The sequence below is a fragment of the Periplaneta americana genome, chromosome 8, assembly GCF_040183065.1.
Source record: "Periplaneta americana isolate PAMFEO1 chromosome 8, P.americana_PAMFEO1_priV1, whole genome shotgun sequence".
Taxonomy (NCBI): domain Eukaryota; kingdom Metazoa; phylum Arthropoda; class Insecta; order Blattodea; family Blattidae; genus Periplaneta; species Periplaneta americana.
This window is the reverse complement of record NC_091124.1, coordinates 50286755-50310077: the sequence shown is the minus strand read 5'-3', so window position 1 is coordinate 50310077 and position 23323 is coordinate 50286755. Positions and strand designations below refer to the sequence as shown.

Sequence of the window (23323 nt, the reverse complement as noted above, 5' to 3'; positions counted from 1 at the left end):
GGTGCGCCACTGGAGGCGGATCTATTTTTTATTTTAGCAGGATATTTTACGACGCTTTATCAACAACTAAGGTTATTTAGCGTCTGAATGTGATGAAGGCGATAATGCCGGTGAAATGAGTCGGGGTCCAGCACCGAAAGTTACCCCGGAAAAAACCTCAATCAGGTAACTTGCCCCGATCGGGAATCGAACCCGGGCCACCTGGTTTCGCAGCCAGACGCGCTGACCGTTACTCCACAGGTGTGGACGAGGCGGATCTACATTACACCCGCGACCACCCATATAAATTGATGGAAAGAAGACAGAGGGCGGACACTGGAAAGTTTTCTTTTCTCAATCGTACTCTCAGGGACTGAAATGCTTTACCTGGAGACTTACTAAAGGCTTTACAAATAACCAAAAATGTATTTAAAAATAGGCTTAAGGACTTTACTAATAGACGGTAGTATATTTATACACACTATTTAAAAGATGTAATTGATATTTTGTTACTGAAGTGTATCAGTGAAGAAGTGTGTTGTGTCAGTGAAGTGTGTTGTGTAAGTGAAGTGTGTTTCCGACAGTGAAGCTTTATAGTTTATAGTGGCAGTGCAAAGTATTTGAACAGTGAAATGTTTTTGAAGTGTTAGTGAAATCAGGATAGAATCAGTGAAATGTGTCGTAGTTCCAGTGCAGTGAGTTAGTTGTCAGCAAAATGAGTGTAGTGCTGAAAGGTACTTGTGCAGGTATGAACATATCATACTCGTGGGTTTTAGTTTGAACTTAGGGTTAAGAAACAAATTGGATTTATTTAAATGTTATTTTAAGTGATTCTGCTTCATTTAATTTAGGATGCTCCCTGTTATTATTATTATTATAATTATTATTTTTATTGTTATTATTATTAATTATTATTAGTATTAATTATTATTATTAGTATTATTAATTGTATTTTATATTGTGTTTATTATTAATTGTCATTATTAAGTGTAATTAGTTACCAGTGCCACCGAGTATATAGCCATTTGCATACATACATACAATACATACAAGAAATGAGATGAAGATAGGGATTTATTGGGATTCTACAGGGGAACCGGAGCTCCCGGAGAAAAACCCCTATGGTACCTGGACCATAGGTTGCCCAACACAAGTAATAAATCGGGGGTACGCTGGGGATCGAACTGCCCGAACATAACATACAGACATTTTATTTGTTTATTGCTTCGTATAACGGCATCTAAAATGACAGAATCATCTGAATGAAGAGAATTTGCTTGTATATGAGTTTAGAGGTGAGCTGTACTGTCATTCAATTTCCAGGTTTTTTGTATGTCCCTAAATTCATAACATAACAAATAAAATTTCTTCTTCGGAAAGTTTTCACAACTTTTTAGAAGTCTTCAAAACCTCCGCACCAGCGCTGAGATCTTCTACTTTACTTTTCCTGTTGTTTAGTCAACTGTCCGAAGACAGGCTTGAACTTCATAAGTAACACCAATAAAACATCACTCATGAGGCAACTAGGCCAGGAGAGAATTGGGTAGGATGGCCATTTCCTTTTTCTCTCCAATGCATACATCGCCGACTAGCTACACATTACACCCTGGATCATATATACTCAGATTGCTCGGCATTATAGGTTTTGACGGTAACAACTTTTGTCAGGTTTACTATGCTGCCATCTAGTTGTAACATAAGGAGTCACGTCATAACTCCCATTTAAATTGCATTAGTGACTGTACTGCCATCTCGTGTTCGTTTACGGCGGACGGGTGGCGATCCTGGCGGTTGTTCTCTTCGAAGTGTTCAGGGTTGTTTCCAGTCTTTAATAACGATTTTTGAATGACTTGCCGACAAGATCATCGTAACTAAGTCAACCGCATTTCATCATAAAACCCAATCTCAAAAATCGTCTCAATGTAAATGTCAACACAGATAATCTGTGCAGTACACACGATCTTAAATATTGATTTCACCATAACAAGTAATGAACCATTGAGACAAGACTAGCAGTTAAACATCCAATCAATGAATTATGAAGTTTAAAGAGGAATGAAATGTTTTTATCGTTCACAGTTTTATGATGTTATAATTTAAACATAACATAGTAATGCAGCCACAATTTTATATCATTATTATGTATTAAATTTTAATATCTGTACATTAATTTTGGATTGTTAATTACCATAAGTCAATTTTAAATAGTTATTATTTTCATTATTAATCATTCGTTCCACAATAAGAGACAAAATGTACAAGATATTGTATGTAAAAAAGCCTGATGATGCCCGAAGGGCGAAAACGGTTGCTTAATTTTTATATTTGTATAGTACACAATGATCACTTACATGGGTAAGTATCATTGACTTTTTATATTTGTGATATGTCAATTAGACTGAATTAATAAAACAATATTATATTATATTGTATCATAATATTGTTTAAATAAAATTCACCTCAAAGAATTCAACGACGATAGGTACCCGCGCAATTCATACATTGTCACAAAATAATCTATAAACATTTTGGCAAGCGAATAAAATATGGCGCGACAAGTGTCCAAAATATATGCATCATGTATGTTAATAACTAATGTTGATTACGTCACATGTGATATTCTTCGCTCATCACTGTTGTTAACAATTTGCTGTACACAAATCTCTATGAAGCGCTTCTTTATGAGGTGCGTTCGGTTCTATATACAAATACTGTTGAACATTAAGTTGTGTATTTTTCGATCTTTATTCGTATACGAGCGATGAGTTATGGTAGCAATAAAACTGTATTCCAGTGAAATCTATGCCTTGTTCATGAAGACAGCTTACAGGCTGCTCTTATTAACGGATATTCTCCATAATCATAGCGCTTATGCAGAAGTTATTTTTACCTGCTCTCGCGAATGAAATTAAGCAGATTTCAAGAGTAGAATAACAAGGATTTAAATTATGATATATGTTATAGTCAATAGATTGCTAACATTTTAAGGGTATATGTACGTGAACGACCACAAATATTATCAGAAAATGCAGGCTCTGAATTTCTAAAATTTTATAAGAAAATGAATTCACAATTGGACAAACATTACAAGGTACCACAACAAGACTTATTAGAACTTAAATATCTGATAAAAGTATAAAAAAGTTACTAATAATATTTTTCAAACCAGTTTTATCAAAGTATGAAAAAAAAACAAACAAACAAAATTCTGCAGTTACATCATTTGGTAACTATAACATTGTTATGGTCTCTCTGACATCTTTAATATTTTTCCAGCATGTAATAAACACTTATTTCTGAAAATTAGACTACTCTCAGATATGTAAAGTTGTTTACTTTAATATAATTAATTTTTTATTTGTCCTATATAAAATATATTAAAATTTGCATAATGTTTTGTGACCTAATTTTTATATTTTCAAAGAAAAGGCTATTATTATAGTCTACTTTTTGCATGAATGCATGTTAAATCAGTGTACAAAATTTCAGAATTCTATCTCTAATGGTTGTGGAGTTATGAAATAATATCTGTGAAAATATTCAAATTTTGGAAAATTTAATTTAAAGTAAAAAATGAATACTAAAAAATATGATTAGTAACCTTTTTTATACTTTTATCAGATATTTAAGTTCTAATAAGTCTTGTGGTACCTTGTAAGTTTTGTCCAATTGTGAGTTCATTTCCTTACAAAATTTTAGAAATTTAGAGCTTGCATTTTCTGATAATATTTGTGGTCGTTCACGTATATATACCCTTAAAATAAGGACTTTCCTTGACTCCGTTGGCCTGATAGTGTGGAGAATTCCGTTTCTGAAGAAGCCTCTGTAAGGCGGAATTCATTTAGATCTACTTCCAATGACTGAATTGTAGATTAGAGTGACTATTACATTTTTACTACGTCACACTACTTTTGATCAGTAAAACGGTACGAAAGGACGTCTTTCAATCAATCATGGCTGCTTATCGCACAATTTTATCATTTCCCTAGCATAGCATTTGTTTATTTTTATCGCTTCCTTAGCATTTGTCTCTTTGTTTGCCAACATTTCAAACTGCAAATTCTTTAGTGTATTATAAAATATACTTTACTATCGTCATTTGTTTCCCGTATAGAAGTCGACCGGAAATGGCGGCTTCGTTCAAACGTTTTGGTGAAGCTAATATTAGTAGAATTTTAGTAAGTCATTTAATATCTATTTTATTGTATTAGAGTACTTTATTTCTTCTTCTGTTTTTAACATCTCCCTACCATTTGTTTCTTTGTTTGCCAACATTTCAAACTGAAAATTCTTTACGGTGCTATGAAACATGCTTTGTGATAGTCATTTGTTTACTGCATGACTTTCGACTGAAAATGACAGCTACGTTCAAACGTTTTGGTGAAGCTGACATTAGTGAAATGGAATTTTAGTAAGTCAATTAATATTTTATTGTATTAGAGTAGTTTATTTCTTATCTTTATATACTTTCTTCTAATCGTGTAATAGTCAATTAAAGCCCACTCGAGTTTTGATTATATCTAGATAAATCAAAACTTCTAGTGAGATTACTGTTGATAATTTTAGAAAAGTAGAATTGAAAAGTGATCGAGAAACGTTCGATAGATTTTACTGATTGCTTCTGAATGGATGACAGGTGTATTTTATGTCTCATAAATCCATAATAAGTAGAGCTTCCTAATGCTATTTTCCTACCGCAGAATAAACTAGGGATTTTTTTTCCTCATAAGTACTTAACGCTCTTTGCTGAGTTTGCATTCGCAAGCCTGATCTTAATGATAAAAAGTGTAATCACGCAAATATACGGAAGAGTAATAATAAATATTATAAATGATTAAAGGAGCTGGACTCTCCTGGCTAACCCGATATCCATCACGACAGAAAATATGTTTCCACCAGCAACTGAATCTCTTATAACCAGGCAGCGAAACTTGTTGCCCGAAGAAACAGGTTTGCTGTTACTTTACTATAGGTACGGGTTTGTTTACTGACGCGTGAGTCAGCAGTGGAGACGGACAGGTAGAGACCACAGATTTTCGTATAATGACATGAAGCGTAGAATGAATATAGTAATTTCTAGTAATGTAGGAGAGTCCGTTGGAAAATTAATGAACCATTTAAATTTGGACTTAAAGACTGAAATACAAGAAATATTTAAGCATGTCACTAGACTAGTGAGTCGAAAAATTAAAAAATACGAGTTTCATGATTCATATTCTTTATTTGTAAATTTAAATGAATTATTTATCCCAGAAAATATTGTACAGATAAATGTTGATACTGTTAATACACTCACAGAACAATGAGTTGCTTGAAGGATATACTGTAAATACGAGTAGTACTGATTGCAATGTAGCATTTCTTATTTTGAAATAAATAGTTTTGAAACAATCATCCAACACTTTCAATGTTAAAGCTGACATGATTGAGGCATTACAAGCTCTTATGTTGAATTATCCAGAATTTACACCTGCTGTGTTAAAATCTGTCTGGGTTCCTTGTGTATCTGTTTAATAAATTGATGTGTATCGGTATTTTGACTCCTAATGCGTAATATTGGTTTATTTTTCACTTAAAAATCTCTTTCCAATTTATACGAAATTAATGCGATTATCTTACAACTAATTAGCGATAGAACGCAAAATATATTTTTGTCACAATTTTTTTCGAAGTTAGCACGGAATTCTGTTGTCTCTAGCCCATGAGGTAAGTTACTCGTCGCAGTTGATAAAGCGTTGTAAAATAACCAATTTAAAAAAGTTACTCGTAAAACAAGTAAATAGCATATGCAAATCTAGTCTTTCAGGTAAGGCTCCCTGTAAAGCAGATTTGAATAATTTCAAGGGAAAAATTGTTCCGGGGCCGGGTATCGATCCCGGGACCTCCGGTTGAACGTACCAGCGCTCTTTCCAACTGAGCTACCCGGGAACTCCACCCGACACCGTCTCAACTTTCCCCTTTATATCCACACAACTCGCGTTGGCTGACGAAACGCCAGAGACCCACATCGAGTGCACACAAACTCTGTGTGACTTGGAATTGTGGTTTCCTGTTAACGTACACAGTGACGTATATATTATGCAAATCTAGTCTTTCAGGTAAGGCTCCCTGTAAAGCAGATTTGAATAATTTCAAGGGAAAAATTGTTCCGGGGCCGGGTATCGATCCCGGGACCTCTGGTTGAACGTACCAGCGCTCTTTCCAACTGAGCTATCCGGGAACTCCACCCGACACCGTCTCAACTTTTCCCTTTATATCCACACAACTCGCGTGGGCTGACGAAACGCCAGAGACCCACATCGAGTGCACACAAACTCTGTGTGACTTGGAATTGTGGTTTTCTGTTAACGTACACAGTGACGTATATATTATGCAAATCTAGTCTTTCAGGTATAGCTCCCTGTAAAGCAGATTTGAATAATTTCAAGGGAAAAATTTTTTCCTTGAAATTATTCAAGTAAATAGCGAACAACTAAGGCACAGTAATTCAACGGGACACGACCCACGCCGCCTTCTATTGTACAGTAGAGGGACTCTAGAACACAGTTAACCTGAAATCACTTGCATCTCTCCCATCGGGCAACAAGTTTCACTCCCTGCTTGTAACATAAGCGGTCAGACGGGCAGGAATCGAGCATGCCCTGGATTAGGCGGGCGAGTACTGACAGTTGTTGCTCTTAATATGAGACGAGAGGAGTTCAGTGGCGGCCACTCAGTCTTTAATCTCCTACTGCAGTGGTTCGTAACCCGGAGTTCGTGGACCCCTTGAGGATTTATGGATGGGCTTCAGGGGTCCGTGGAAGTCATATAAAAATTAACATGTATATTCACTATATTATTTTAACGTAAAAGCAAAAGCGGATCTAAAAATGTTTGTCGCTTTTTTTTTTTTTTTTTTTTTTTTTTTTTTACAAGAAAGAAGTTCCATAGCTTTCGCCATATTTTAAAAGGGGCCCTTGACTCACCTTTTAGATACACCGTATAATAATGAGAAATATTGTGTCAAATTAATGACGATTTTTTTCTCTTTTCTGGAATAAGTTCATTTGTAAGGAACAGAATTTAGAACGTAATAGTCTATTTGTTCTAAATTTTATGGCATATTTGGTAATATTGAGGATTAAAAAAATCATTGACAAGAGATATGAGAAAATACAAATGATTGCATGAAACGTCTACACTCGAATTAGGCCTAAAATAATAAAATACAATGTTCGGCGATTGGAACTCCACTCATCTTCGCCACTTCCTTTCCTCCCCTATCATCCTTTCATTCATCATCTCGTTACTTCTTCTGGTTTTCAAATCGCCTACAGGTGGCCCTCCGAAGCTGCTGACTCTCTCGACCGGTCTCTGTGGATTGTATTCATGTGATGATGCATAACTTCTGCAAAGGAACCCGGGGCAGACCTTCTCGGGGGAGGACTTCCGCCTCGGACCGTTAAGGGAGCCTTGGGGAGGTTGCCGAAGCAGGAGTGGTACATGGACTCTGTTGGCTGTAGAGACCGGTCGTTAAGGGAGTCAAGTGGTTAGGTCGGTGCGCGTAGAGGATCGGTGGGCACGCAACTCATCACATATCGGGGGGGGGGGGTGTACAATAGACCTCAGGTCGTAGTAGGTGGGATGTTCCCTCCCTCCCTCCTAACAAAAAAAAATTCAATGTTCACTTTATTTAATATTCTAGTGTATTTTGTTTGATATTCATGTATATATACATAACCCATACACCCAATATTTCTACGACTATTGTATGGAAAATTTCGAGGCACATTAAAGAGAGAATGGAGCAAGGCTGACCGCATGAAAAACCACGAGGCACGAAGTTCAACTTGTACTTCTGTTTCTGTGGTACCACGAGTGACGTTTGAGTAAACCTTTCACTTAAAAATGGGTTATTTTCTTTGCTTTTTTCTTGTGCTATAAATTGGTACTATTTAATAAATTAATTTGGTAATACTAAAGAAGATCTGAATGCTTGTGAAACGTGTAACATACATAATGAGGAAGTTTGTCATCTAATGACACCGTCTCGTCTCCCCTTCTGTCTTTTTTTATATATTTGTTTGTAATCAACAAAATTGAGAACGTAATATTTGTTCCAAAATTGCTTCAATAACATATTTTGAAATATTGATCATTTTCTTTAATGTTTTAGTCGTTCTCTACTATTATTCAAATATTTTAATTTTATAATATAAAAAATATTACATATATTATGTTCTTTTTAGTATTAATCTATCTCAGAGTTATGCAAACAAAATATTATTCACATATATATCACAATTATACATAATTATTGAATGTAAATTATATTGACAGTAGTAGTTTTATATAGAAAATGAGCATGTTACCAGTGCATAAGTAATCTTATAACTAGGGCTAGGATTTTGATGACCTATAAATCATGAAAAAATTTCCTAAAAACAATGCATTTATGACCTAAATATCTTTCAAAAATGCCATTAAAATGCCCTAAAAATTGTTCTTACATAATTGCCTTAGTAGGAAAAGAGATTTTGTACTAAATATTTAGACTAGTAATTAAATTAAATTTTGCATAATTTTTTCTAAGTAGCACACTTTAATTAAATATTTTATCTGATGTAGTTTCCATGTCGGCATGTGGACGTGAGGTCAGCAGTCGGCTGGTCGGTCTTGGCCCTTTATTGGCTGTAGCACCATGGATTTACTTTACTTTTAGTTTCCGTGTAGTCTACCACAAGGCCACTCTTATCCGGAATTAGCAAGTATAGAGGAGTCTATATTGAAGGGGTGCTTGGATTAATCCATTACGTGGCGTGTACTACGTTAAAATGGCAATATCTGCGTAGAAAAACGATTAAAATATGATAAAAAATGAGTATTAATGGACAAAATATGTAAAGAAAATATCAAAGGAAATAGACATTATTTTACATTAATAACGGGGATTTACGGCCAAAATTAAATGAAAATGCCTAAAAAAATGACCGAATAAAACAAAAGATGCTCTTATGAGTTGAAACAGGCAAAAAATTCCCTAACAAATATGTCTTAAAACACTCAGTTTATCACATTACACGTAAATACTAAAGCAGCAATGTTTCTGGCTTACTATAGAAAAAAGATGCACTTTCATCAAAATCCTAGCCCTACTTATAACTCACTGTTATTTTCATTGGAAAATATTTGCACACAGAATTATACATTGATTAAATCACGTTATTTTACACCGATTGTTTACGTTCTGGTAATACGAAGTATAAAGAAACTTATGGTGCTGCAGAAAATATACTTCGAGAATTCGACCGAGGTACATGTTTTTAGCATCCTTGGTTCCTAGGAAGTTGTTCTTGGCATGCTTTCTGTCTGCCTGTTTGTCTGTGCACAGAGAGAGCTCCTACACCATTGTACGGATTCCTTCCATCTTCGTCTAGAATTACATAATTAAATCACAATAAAAATATTTAACTCTTAATGTGTGTTAAGTACCATAACTCCCCAGCCTTTGTAACCTGCGAAACCGGATTTGGCTACTCACTGAAGCTCCCCAAATTCTTAGAGCTCAATACTAGACACAATGGCATTCATACGGTCACTGCTGAGACAACACAGGACACCACATACCAACGGACAAACACCCAGTCCCGTGGACGGAAGATAAATCCCCTCATGCTTCATAAAGTTGTATTTTCGACGAAAAATTAAGTGTTAATGTACTACCTTAAGGTACATGTACACCTTTACATACAAAAAAATTTGTTTTGTATAATTTTGCTCTGTAAAATTTTTATACAATTGAGAATGGTACCAGAAATAGAATGAAGTGGACAGATCCCTTGAAATTATGTCTAAATTGTTTTTAAAAATTATTTTGTGTATAATTTTGATCTGCAACTTGAAACATGATAGCTCATGCAGTTTTTAAGATAAAGCCACGTTTTTTTCACTGTTTTATAGATAAAACTATTCTTTAGTGCCTGACATAGAGCTATTTTTATTTTTATTTACATTAATTAAATATTACCATATATGTAACTTACAATAATATTTTATGTTGCATAAATCATGTAAAAAATCCATAGATAATTATTAATTATATTAATGTTATTTTACTCATTGTCAGGCACTGGGGGACATTTCAAGCTTCAAAATGATACCAATATCTTCTTGGTATCATCATATTTGACTGAGTTATCATGTTTGAAAGAATTAAATATTCTAAAATTACTATTTACAGGAAATGAGCCACAAACTTTCAGAGTCTAGAAGACTCCATCATCATATGTCACCCCTTAAGCAGCTTCATGTCGGTCCAGTTTCAGCTTCTTTCTGCCTCTCAAATACCTCCGTCTTGTTTTAACTTCAGGTGTTGAATGTTTTTTTTTTTTTGGCATTTTTGTCCCTATTTCCATTGATGCAACAAATCCTGCGATGGTGTTTGTCCCAGGATTTATGCCTATCCTCCTTAGAATTGTAATTTCTACTTTTGGACTCTTATTAAAATGACGTACAACATCATTGACACACAAATTTACAGTTTTATGACTAACAGTAAAAGATTATAAATTACTTCATTATGTAAAAAAGTTTTTTTTTCAATCTAATGATCATGCCCAGATATCTATGCATCTATTTCGGGACTAGAAAGAAGTTTATCTTACAAGCAATGCTGGACGAGGGGATTGACTGCTACGAAGATCACTCCAAAAGTAATGCACTCCAAAAGTAAGTGACCGTGGCTGATGACGCAGCATTTTGGAAAAATGAGACTTATCTGAAAAACCATAAGGCATAATTCGAATATTCTTATATCAAATTAAAGAGGAGAAAATTCTCTACTAAAATAGTTATATTTTGAAAATTCTAATTTTTCATCATTTTTTGCGTTTTTGGGTGTACATATACCTTAAGTTCGGTTTCAAATCCTGATTGGGACAAGTTACCTGATTGGGTTTCTTCCGGTGTTTTCCCTCAACCAATTAAAGCAGAATTGCTGTGTAATTTTCGGCGTTGTACCTTAAACTCATTTCGCCATCATTAATTCACATATCATCACCATCATCATCACTTCTTCATCATCATCCATACAATAGACCGGATTAAGTGCAGTGTGCTCTACTTGTACACTGACGTTCAAAGATATCTGAACCTACTATCGATGTTGATCGATAATTTGTTGGTGTATGAGGGGATTATTTAGTTATTACTTCTATGAATGGATGGCGAAGATAATAGGCACTGTTGCCAATATAAGGTAAATATACACGTATTATAGAATTAAATTTTTCACCCCACTCTACTGATTGTAAAACAACACTGAGTTTGGCTGGAAACCGCTGATATTGTCTATTAGAAGAATAATTTATGTTTAATCTACATAATCATTTTCCCTGACTCTTTTTAACGGATACCAATAATGGTGCCACCTATCGAGAACTAACGAAACTCTTTCAAAGTCTGTCAATTTTTCATATCTCTGTTTCTGACATCCCGTGGTTGGAAAGTTCGCTTACACGATCATAAAATCGTAAGTTGGATACCTTTGAACTTCAGTAGCCTATGAAAGAGCGTGGCCGTTCTGCTACCCAATCATTCACAAGAATAGGAGTGAAGCCTTCGGGTCCCTCCTCCATATAAGAGAAACAAAAGGAGGGGGCTGACACACCCTACCAAAAATCCCCTTACACGATCACCATGGGTCGCTCGCTACTCGAACTTACATCGACTTCCATTATAAGAAAATGTAGGTATTGCTGTTGATTTAGAAGCTTTTCTCTGTCTCTCTCCCCCCCTCTCTCTCTCTCTACGAGGCCGGGAGGGGAACATTCCTGTGCACCGCGACCTGAGGTCTATTGTGCACCCCTGGGAAGAGTTGCAAGCCCATCGACCGCACCTACGCCGAACCGACCTAACCGCTAACACCCTGGCGACCAGTCCTGCCATCCTTCTAAATTCATGTATCATTCCAAGCCAACAGCTCCCACATTCCCCCTCTCAAAAGGTCTGAGGTGTAAGCTCCCTCTCCCGTCTCTTCAACAGTCTGAGGTGTAAGCCACCTCTCCCGTCGGGAGGGTAGTTGGTTCCGCTGCTGGTCACCACCTACCACGCTTGACATACCCATGGAGAATATTATGGATTTATTAATTTGTCCTACAGAATAGTCTCTGTAATCTTGACAATTAATATTTGAGGAGAAAAATTCGCTCCGGCGCCGGGAATCGAACCCGGGTCCTTGGTTCTATGTACCAAGCGCTCTGACCACTGAGCTACGCCGAATTAAATCCACAGCACCGGATCGAATCTTCCTCCTTCAGTGTTTCCCTTTGTGGCCTGACTCCAAGTTAGGCAGATATGTTGACGTATAGGATGTCTAGTGTCTATACTAGGAGCGCACTCAGTTGAGTGAATTTTTCTCCTCAAATATTAAATATCCATGGAGGCCGGCCGAGAGAGTCAGCGGCTTCGGAGGGCCGCCGCAAGAGCGATCTGAAAACCAGTAACACAACAAGAATTATAAGGAAAGGATGATAGGGGAGGAAAGGAAGTGGCGAGAATGAGTGGGGTTCCATACACCTGATAAAGTTACGTGATATTCATCCGTAGAAGTGAGGGAAAAACCCCGAAAAAACCTCACCCAGGTAACTCGTCCCAAGCGGGGAATCGAATCCCGGCCGCTAGGTTCGGGGGCGAAGACGCTACCACGAGACCACAGCAGTGGACTAGAAGCTTTTAAACCGGTCACGTCTTTATTTAAGTGAAAGCACATTAACAAGTCCTCTCTCGCTATCATAATATTAATACTAGATCACAACGCGATAACACGCTAGAAATTCCACTTCAGACCATCTCTGTATTCCTCATCTTTCACTGTTGCTACCTCTCGTCACGGAACTCTCTGCCGCCTGAAGTCAAGGACTGCCGAACATTGAAATCTTTCAAATCTAAGTTAGAAAATTATCTTATGACGAGCTGCCAAACTAACTATTAGGACAAGTGTTGTATTGCATTCAAGTATTCACATTTTTTTTATGTTCTAGTGATATTTAACTTATTTTATATTTTTATTTTAATATTTTTCGATAATGGTATAGCTATAATGTGAGCTATATATAATCATAATTTTCCTTACTGTGTGTACTTAAAAATATTGTATTCATTGTTTTTTTTAACTGCACTATTTTATTAGTATTATTATTATTATTATTATTATTATTATTATTACTATTCTTATTTTTATCATCATTATTATTATTACTATTCTTATTTTTATTATTATTAGCCTATTATTATTATTATTATTATTATTATTATTATTATTATTATTATTATTTTTATTATTAGGACAATTGTCTTATTTTTTATACTTTGTATGTCTCATTTATTTTCATCTGCTGTTAACATTTTATTATGCTTTTTTCTTTCTTTCTGTATGTTATATATTATGTCTGATTTCTACTTGCTTGTTGTTTACATTTTATTATTATTACCTTATTCAGTTTTGTGTGTAAAATTGTAGTGTACTTCGTAAATTTATAGTGCTTTTTGTAACCCAGTTTTACTCCTGGTTGATTGTTAGAGAAGGCCGTATGGCCTTAACTCTGCCAGGTTAAATAAATCTATTATTATTATTATTATTATTATTATTATTATTATTATTTTTATTATCAATAATTGTCTTATTTTTTATACTTTGTATGTCTCATTTATTTTCATCTGCTGTTAACATTTTATTATGCTTTTTTCTTTCTTTCTGTATGTTATATATTATGTCTGATTTCTACTTGCTTGTTGTTTACATTTTATTATTATTACCTTATTCAGTTTTGTGTGTAAAATTGTAGTGTACTTCGTAAATTTATAGTGCTTTTTGTAACCCAGTTTTACTCCTGGTTGATTGTTAGAGAAGGCCGTATGGCCTTAACTCTGCCAGGTTAAATAAATCTATTATTATTATTATTATTATTATTATTATTATTATTATTATTATTATTATTATTATATTTGCTTGTTGAAATCTCATCCAGGACTTTTTTTACCTTTATTCATTGATTGATTCAACAATGAATTTAATTTCGCAAAAGATTACTTAACAGCAGTGGTTTCTCTCTGAATGTTTTGGAGATGACAGTACACGCCGGGCGGACTCTGGGGCAGAGCCAAAATAACTGCATGGTCTAAAAGAAGCCCGCAATCGTCGTGTGGCCGAGACGTCCGATAGAGGCCGGGCGGAGAGGCTGAGTCGCGGACGGGCTGTGTTGCCCGGGCGTGAGCAGGCCGGGAACGAACCCCAGGTCACCCCCGCAAACAGGTGCCAGCCAAGAGAAGGCAAAAACATGTTGTTCTATGCTTCAAAACAACTCACAAAGAGAGATCATGCAAATTGGTTCGGAAGCCATGCAGTTTATCTTGTATCAGTCGAATGGAGCGTTACGTGAACGACTATTTTGGCATTCATATTGTTTATATGCACGTTCAAGCTATCTTTAGACCTGCATTCATTTGCTTGGTCATTTCCATCAAATACGCAGCGCTTCCGGGTGCAAATTCAGCGAACGCAAGGTCGATTCTCGGCACAGAAGTCGGAATTTATCTTCCTTTCCTTCCATAGAGACATTTCCTACATAATATGTTGCATTTGACTTAAGATGCCTTAAGCAGTAACCTTGAGTCATGCTAACTATATGGCCAGAGAATCCCACTACATGTGAAAGTCCAATACACTGTACTTACTTACTGGCTTTTAAGGAACCCGGAGGTTCATTGTCGCCCTCACGCAAGCCCGCCATTGGTCCCTATTCTGAGCAAGATTAATCCAGTCTCTATTATCATATCCCACCTCCCTCAAATCCATTTTAATATTATCTTCCCATCTACGTCTCGGCCTCCCCAAGAGCCTTTTTCCCTCCGTCCTCCAAACTAACACTTTTTATGCATTTCTGGATTCACCCATACGTGCTATATGCCCTGCCCATCTCAAACGTCTGGATTTAATGTTCCTAATTATGTCAGGTGAAGAATATAATGCGTGCAGTTCTGTGTTGTATAACTTTCTCCATTCTCCTGTAACTTCATCCCTCTCAGCCCCAAATATTTTCCTAAGCACCTTATTCTCAAACACCCTTAACCTATGTTCCTCTCTCAAAGTGAGAGTCCAAGTTTCACAACCATAAAGAACAACCGGTAATATAACTGTTTTATAAATTCTAACTTTCAGATTTTTTGACAGCAGACTGGATGATAAAAGCTTCTCAACCGAATAATAACAGGCATTTCCCATATTTATTCTGTGTTTAATTTCCTCCCGAGTATCATTTATATTTGTTACTGTTGCTCCCAGGTATTTGAATTCTTCCACCTCTTCAAAGGATAAATTTCCAATTTTTATATTTCCATTTCGTACAATATTCTCGTCACGAGACATAATCACATACTTTGTTCAATATACTGTATGTTCAAAATCTTTATAAGAGTGCGGGAACAGAGAAACATGCTGTAGATGATGATTATAATGATGATGGTCTCAAAATTTAAAATTGTTTTATTTAACAACGCTCTCAACTGCCGAGGTTACATCAGCGTTGTCGATATGCCGGAATCTTGTCCCACATGAGTTCTTTTACATGCCAGTAAATCTACTGACATGAGCCTGTTGCATTTAAGCACACTTAAGTGCCTATCGACCTGGCCGGAACCGAACCCGCCGCCTCGAGCACAGAAGGCCAGCGCTATACCGACTGCGCTACCCAGGCTGACTGATGGTATTAACATCTATATATACTACTTACACTAATAAAAATAAAGGATTTTGTAGAACGGAAATTAGACTTCGGTTGCCATAGAAATGCTTACTTCATATCCGATAAACTGAACAGTGTGAACAATCAATTCTTATACGTAAGTGGAGTAGAGTATATTATACATAACCTACTTGGAAGAGTTTATTATAATCATGGATATGTTTTAAAAAATATTATTCAGTTATACTTTGACATGGAAGAGAAACAGACGCATGCACAATGCATGCATAGCTATAGATAATTAATAAACTTGGCATTACTCACACACAGATGGATAAATAACAATATTTACGGGATATTCTCATATTCTTATATACCGTATAGCAGTTCATTATTATTTGTCTGCGGCTCAAAAATAATTCTTTACATTATTGAAGGGCTTTTGGATGATCGTCCACCTCTGCTTCGACATGTGGACATGAGGCCAGCAGCCAGCTGGTCGGTCTAGGCCCTTCACGGGCTGTAGCGCCACGGATTATTATTATTGAAAGGTTAATTATATACATAGCTTATGTCATTCCGTTCATTAGACACACTTAAGTCTTACAGAAAATTGTATATATCTATCCTAATTCCATTTCCCCAATAATTCCTGTATAGACGTTACACGTAATTAGGCCTGCAAGAATTTTCTCAAACTCCATGTCAATTTTTGGAACAACTGGATAATACGCACGGTAGAGCAATGTCGATAGTCGACGTTACACGCTGGCTACTAATCACCTGGCCGTACCGAGCCGTGTCAAACAAAAGACGATCGAAATGATGGTAGTAAAATTCGCGACTATATTCTTAAATAAATCACTCCATTAGTCAAGTGCAAGGTTTATCGAGTACAACGATGATGTTTTGAATACACTAAAAGAAAATGCATACCGGTATGTAGTAAGATAACAACGAAATAAAGGAAAAAAAAAATGTGTTTCACGGAATATCATTTAAATAACGGAAAGTAAATTTCCGGTTAATGTTCGCCAAAGCGTCAAGGACGTAATTATAACCTCGTTGAAATTTTATTTGTGGCCTAGAGAAAATACCTAGCCTTTTACGAAAAAAAAATTTCAGGGGCCATGAAATTATTCACCGCTTTAATTACTCGTACATTATTGTTTATCAATATTACGAAACAAAACTGTCATAAAGGCCATGGCCGACTAGAAACATCGATACCTAAAAGATAAATCCATTCGAACGTGATGAAACAAAAGAAAATGCGAGAGAGATTTTAGTTCGAGATAAAATGGACACACAATTTTGATGACCATACTGTTAGTAACTGGAGATCGCTTGTAAGTTCTGTCTTAATCTTCTATGTAGAAATGTCGTCCAAACAAATTGGTGGTCCAGAGAAAAATGATTGAAATAGATGAGAGTAATAGTGGTGCTATCTCTCAGTAATGTTCAGAACGAAGGAGGTAGAGAGAAAAAGAAACAAATTTCTCCCTCTAACGACACCACAGATCAAAGTCATGTTCTTATGTTGGCAACATTGTGTATTTAGTTAAATTTGGTCGTAACCGTAACGGCACGGTTCAAATCTACCGTGCTAATTCTCCAGTTTAGCGCAATTTTTGTTTTTACTCAGTTGTTGATATTTTAATGCGAAATTAGAGATCTGCTTTCGCAGGAAGTAACATTTTTGTCCCAAAATTAAACACAATTGTAATTTCGAAGATGTGGACGTAGAAATATCCGTGAATCGATGTCCAGGTTTCGTATCAGGAAAATAAAATATTTTCTTCCTATACAGAGTTACCTGGTTGGTATAGGTTTCATTGTTGACACTTTTCTTCTCGGCAACTAACCAGCATGCAAAATCACTTGTCGAGTTTAGAAGTTGCCCTCAGTAATATAAAACAATTAAGTATGAATGTAGGCCTATCATAGAGGCCACGTCTGTGGTACAAGAGCTATCGCGCTGTTCTTCAATCCAGGCGGTACGAGACCTATCCCCGGCCAGATCGTGATGGAATTTTGTGATGGACAAAACAGATGTTGCATAAGGTATTTCTAGGGGTAATCCTATTTCCTTCTATATTCCGCCAACTTCCATAATTTCATCGACCATCTGCAATAGTTAGAAATAGCTGGAGTGAAGTCTTGAGAGTAGTACAAGTTTCTGATGGTGCTGTAGGAAGATCTTTGGGTTTATCAGGCACTCATCCTAGGATGGTACCCACATCTGTCAGAGCTAAGAAAGGATGATCACACAATCAGCATCAGATTCACGAATATGCCATCCAGCCACTGTCGAACTCAATCACCGCATATACAAAGTGAACCGAAATAATGCCATTAATTTCAGGGGGTTACTCTTTGAGATATTTCAAACAAAGAAGTTTAATACAGTTTTGGTCATTTTTGCTTCCTTTTCGAGAAGAAAATTGTTTTATATTAAAGATTTCATAGCGTGTTTTTGAAAAGCCATTGATTTAATTCCCAATGTGCTCAGTCGATTTAAGAGAGCAGTGTATTATGACAATAAATCATTGGAATAATTTTAGTTTTATCCTTTAAATGTGTATAAATGTGATCCGAACAAATGTAACATATTAAAAATATTTCCAGAACGAGAATTTATATTTGTTCAGAACAAATTTCTGCACATTTAAAGGACAAAACTAAAATTCTTTCAATCATTTATTATCATAGTAAACAGCTCTCTTAAATTGACTGAGTATATTGGGAATTCAATCAATGCCTTTCCCAAAACACGTTGTGAAATGTTTCATGTAAATCAATTTTTATCTCGAAAAGGAAGCAAAAACGAGCAAAATTTTATTAAACCTCTTTGTTTGAAATATATCAAAGAATAACTCCCTGAAAATAATGACATTACTTACAGTTCAACCCGTATAGAGCGCACAGTGGGCTAAAATAGGTCTAAGTGCAAGGATCCATCCTATGTCAGGCCCTCGGAAAGTCAAGCTAAGTAAATAACAAAGAAAATAATTAAGGGTAGCCTATAGCAGATATTCCTCTTTTATAGTAATAACACTGTCTAATATATACAGTCACGAAGCTCAATACGTAGTAAATATGCATCCATAGATAGTTGCTAACCACTAGGATCGCTACTATTGCCTCATTACAGACAATGCGAAATTTCACCTGCACAGTCTGTTGTTCCTAGTACTCTCATAAACTCAAGCTTCGTGACTGTATATACTAGACTGTGGCAATAATTTACATTCCATATGTGGGTATACATGATAGGATGAAGGGAGTAAATTAAATACAGAGAGAGAAGAGTAATCGAGTCGTGTTCCAAATCGTATTAACCTTGGATAAAAACGTTATTAAAAAGTAGCTGGGAAAGTGCACATACCGCAAAGCATATTAGGGCTGCGGTTTAGATGGTAAAAACCTCAATTATACAAAAAAATTTAATCAGTGACGTCGATATCTGTTCAGTAAAGCAATAATAATATGATGGTTTTGAACATAATCTGAATAACAGATCCTTACAAAATATTATTATTGAGTTTATTACCAAATTGAAAGGTTCACAGAGATTAGGGCAAATAAATTGTTATTTCAATATAACAAATGAGAGAGAACTTATAAGGGTATAGTATTCGAAAATTCATACAGACAAAGCACTGATCGAGTCTGTCCTAGTGAAGTATGGACACTAAATGCTGATTGCAAAAGAAGACTCTTGACACTGGAAATGAATTATTTAAGAAGAAATGAAAGGATGTCACGACTATAACAGACAAGGAACGAGAAATAAGGAGACGAATGAATGCTGCAGAGGCTGTAATCGTAAAGAGAAAGAGTAACGGAGCTGATTTGGACACCTTATTAGGATGGAATAACTGCAATGGCCCAAAAGAACGTTTCAGTGGATTCCAAATGACAGAGAGTTACGGGACAGACCAAGGAGAACATGATTTGAGAGCATCAGAAGGGTCATGACTGCCAGGAATTGAGGAAGTCTAGATAGAAAGAGGTGGCAAGAAAGCAGCAGCAGCTGCAAAATTTCTGATATAATATAGCCTACATAGTTAATCGTATCAAAAAATATAATTTAAACAATAAAATATATATTATATGACATTCTTGTGTTAAATTTTATGGTACCTGGTTTACATGTTGCGACCTATTATGGGTCATCCTCAGAACTGGTCGTTGTCGGTCTTGGCGTCTCTTGTTTTGTTTCCTGTGAGGGTGTGTTCGTGTGGTGTAATTTGGAGTCAAATAGTGTGTGTTTTCTGAAATTGAGTTGTGTGTTGAGAATTTCATTGGGGTGTGTTTTTGTGTGTCTGTATATTTCATATTGTTCTAGTGTGTTTAGTTTCTCGCTTTTTGGTTTTATGTGTAGTATTTCCATGTCTGTGTTGATGTCTCTGTAGGTGTGGTTAGCATATGTGATGTGTTCTGCATATATGGAGGTGTTTTGTAATTTTGTTATGAACTTCTGAGGATGACCTATAATTGGTCGAAACATGTAAACCAGGTACGATAGAATTTAACACAAGAAAGTCATATAATACATATTCCGAAGTCATACAGTGTTAAAAGTTGTGTAATCAAGATGAATAAAATATATATGAAGAGTTTGCGGGAAAAACGATTAATGTCACAGTTTTCTTAAGGTTGATGTCATTATCTAATTCAATGGATTACTGCGAAATTTAATGTTGTTCTTATGAAAAATGGTAAAAAGGATAATTATCACCACGAATACAGTAATCCTTTCCTTTATTTTCTATAGAAACAGCACTACATCTTGCAGTTATAGACTCAATTAGATCATTATGTAATCCTTAATAGAAATGTGACATTCATCGTTTTTCCTGCAAGCTCTTCATATGTCAAACACATTCGTTTATAGACAGTAAGATAATGCTAAATTTGCATTCGTATTTCCATTAAAATCGTTACAGCAATTAACGACAGCAAAAAAATAACTTGTTTCTGTACTCACTTCTATGGAACAAGAATCTGTCTTTCGTATGAATGAAAGAAAAATGCACTTTCCTACTTGTAATGCTGGTTTTGTGCCCGAGAATATTACTGCTTGAGCCAAATCTCTGAATGTATGAAACAATTGTTGCTACAGATATATAACTTGCAGATCTTCGACAGTCGTATTTGTTTTCACAGCCCTGCTAGAATTATCTTAAACTTCTGTTTGGTTTTGTAAATCTAACACTAAACAGACGCACTTGCCTTGGCTTTTCGAGGAACAGATCCGGTATGGATCCTTGCAGCGACGCACTCGATAGCCCATTATGCACTCTATGTGCATTGACTGGTCAGGGTGGCATTCGTGGATCCAATACTGATAGGCGGGCCATCCTGCCTCAGCACTGACAGAAGTAAGTCCCATCTCCAAATGATTACTTGATAAAGAACAGGGCCGGGGGCCCAAAACTCTTAAACCCCAAGAGTTTAACCCAGCCTACTACAGTATGCTGGGTCCATTACTCTTTATAATATACGTAAATGACATACACCAGAATATTACATAAAATGTGAGGCTATTTGCAGACGACGGCATTATTATAGAAAGATTAGAAATAATTCAGATGCGGATGCTATTCAAACAGACTTGGATAAAATTTATAACTGGGCGTTAATGCATAGGATGAAAATAAATGGTTATAAAAGTAAATCTATAACATTTTGTAAAACCCGAGAGGAAACTAGTCTTAATTACAAATTCAGTGATGTTGTAATACCGCAAGAACAATGTTGTAAATACCTAGGAGTGTATTTAAACTCCAAACTTTATTGGGAAGAGCATGTTGATAATGTTACGGGTAAAGCATGGAGGGCACTTCACTTTATTATGAGAATCTTGAGAAAGGCTAGCCCCAAATCGAGGGAAATAGCGTATCTAACGTTAGTGCGACCGTTAATGGAATACGGAACTACATGTTGGGATCCGTATAGAATATATCAGATAAATTCCTCAGAAAGAATCCAGTATAGGGCAGCTAAATTTGTTAAAGGTAAACGAGAAAATGGAAACGATACGATAAAAGAACTTAAATGGGAAACTTTGGAAAACATACGTAGGAAAACTAGAATAACATAATTGTATAGAGCACATCTAGGTCAGAAAGCATGGGTAGACATAACGGCTCGGTTAGAAAAGCCAACGTACTATGGTAGGAACGATCATGATTTTAAAATCAAATGTAGGAAACAGAAAACGGATATAGGTAAATTCTCATTTTTAAATAGAACTATAAATGATTGGAATGACCTACCTGCAGTGGTCTTTGAGGGCTGTCCTTCCTTAAGGAGATTCAAGAATAACTTTAAAAGTTGTGTATAAAGTGCAAATTAAAATTAAGGTGACATTTAACATTTACTTTTTTAAGGTGGCATGTATTTATTTAACCTGGCGAGTTACTTCCTTGGTTTGAATTGTAAATTATTTAAAAATGCAATGTAAGAGGGCCTTAGACTAGAAATGTTTAGCTTAAATGTAGTTCTGTTTATAAGTATGCATAAGGATGTAATTATTTGACTTATTTGAACTGTTGTTATCAGTGAAGCGAGGTGAGTCAGTGAAGTTATGGTTTTACAGTGCAGTGAAAAGTTCCGATCAGTGATAATTTATAGCGTCAATGAAATGTGTTCTATAGTGTCAGTGAAATGTGTTATAGAGTGTCAGTGAAATGTGTCCTAAAGTGTCAGTGAAATGCGTCATAGTTCCACTACAGTGAGTGAGATGAGAGTTGAAAGACTATTGAAACGTATGTAGGGCCTATACATATGTAGGTTGTATTGTAAAATTAGGTATTTTATGTTTTATTATTAATTGTAATTATTGTGTTAAATTGTATTGTGTATTCTTACTGTATTGTGTATATAATTTTATTGTGTATTGTATAATTGTATTGTGTATTGTAAATTTTATTGTGTATTGTTTATCATTTTATTGTGTATTGTTTATATTGTGTATACCACTACCACCGGGTGCTTGCCCACTTGCAGTGTAAATAAATACATACATACTTTTAACTACTGGAGACTATCGTCTATTAGTGGAATAAAAGAGAGAAGTAGGAATATCCCGAGAAAAGTCTTCTGTATCCGGGGATGCGCTTGGGCGCGGGTTCGATTCTCACTTAGGGTGATTACTTGGTTGGGATTTTTCAGAGGATTTCCCCAACTGTAAGGCAAACATCAGGTAATTCACGGCGAATCCTCGGCCTCATCTCGTCAAATACTATCTCGCTATGACCAAGTTTATCAACGTTAAATAACCTAGTATTTGATACAGTGTCGTTAAAATAACCATATGAAAGTCCTTTGAGCGTCTGCTTTGCACAACACAAATTCCATCAAAGCCGGACCACCTGGATGGAAGACCAGAGCGCTAAAGTTGAGACACACCTGCGACTCGACAAACACAAAGTAGAGGAACAAACAGTCAATCCGTTTGGAATAAAATGTAGCCTATAACTTTTCTGCTCAAAATCGAAGCCATATCTGCTGGTTTTGTGACAGGAAACGTTACCACCTGAGTCACATCCATGAAATAATGATTGCTTCAAGTTTAATATTTAACTTCATATCTTTCTACAGTCGCTGGCAGGAAT

The 23323-nt window shown here is 35.8% G+C and overlaps 1 protein-coding gene and 1 non-coding gene across 10 annotated transcripts in view; both read right to left on the bottom strand.

Annotated features, from left to right (window-relative positions):
* Window positions 1–23323, bottom strand: part of hlk (hulk) — a 279558-nt gene that overhangs the window by 236004 nt on the left and 20231 nt on the right. The window lies entirely within an intron of this gene.
* On the bottom strand, window positions 12165–12237 carry TRNAY-AUA (transfer RNA tyrosine (anticodon AUA)). The gene has a single exon. It is a non-coding gene; the product is annotated as a tRNA-Tyr (tRNA).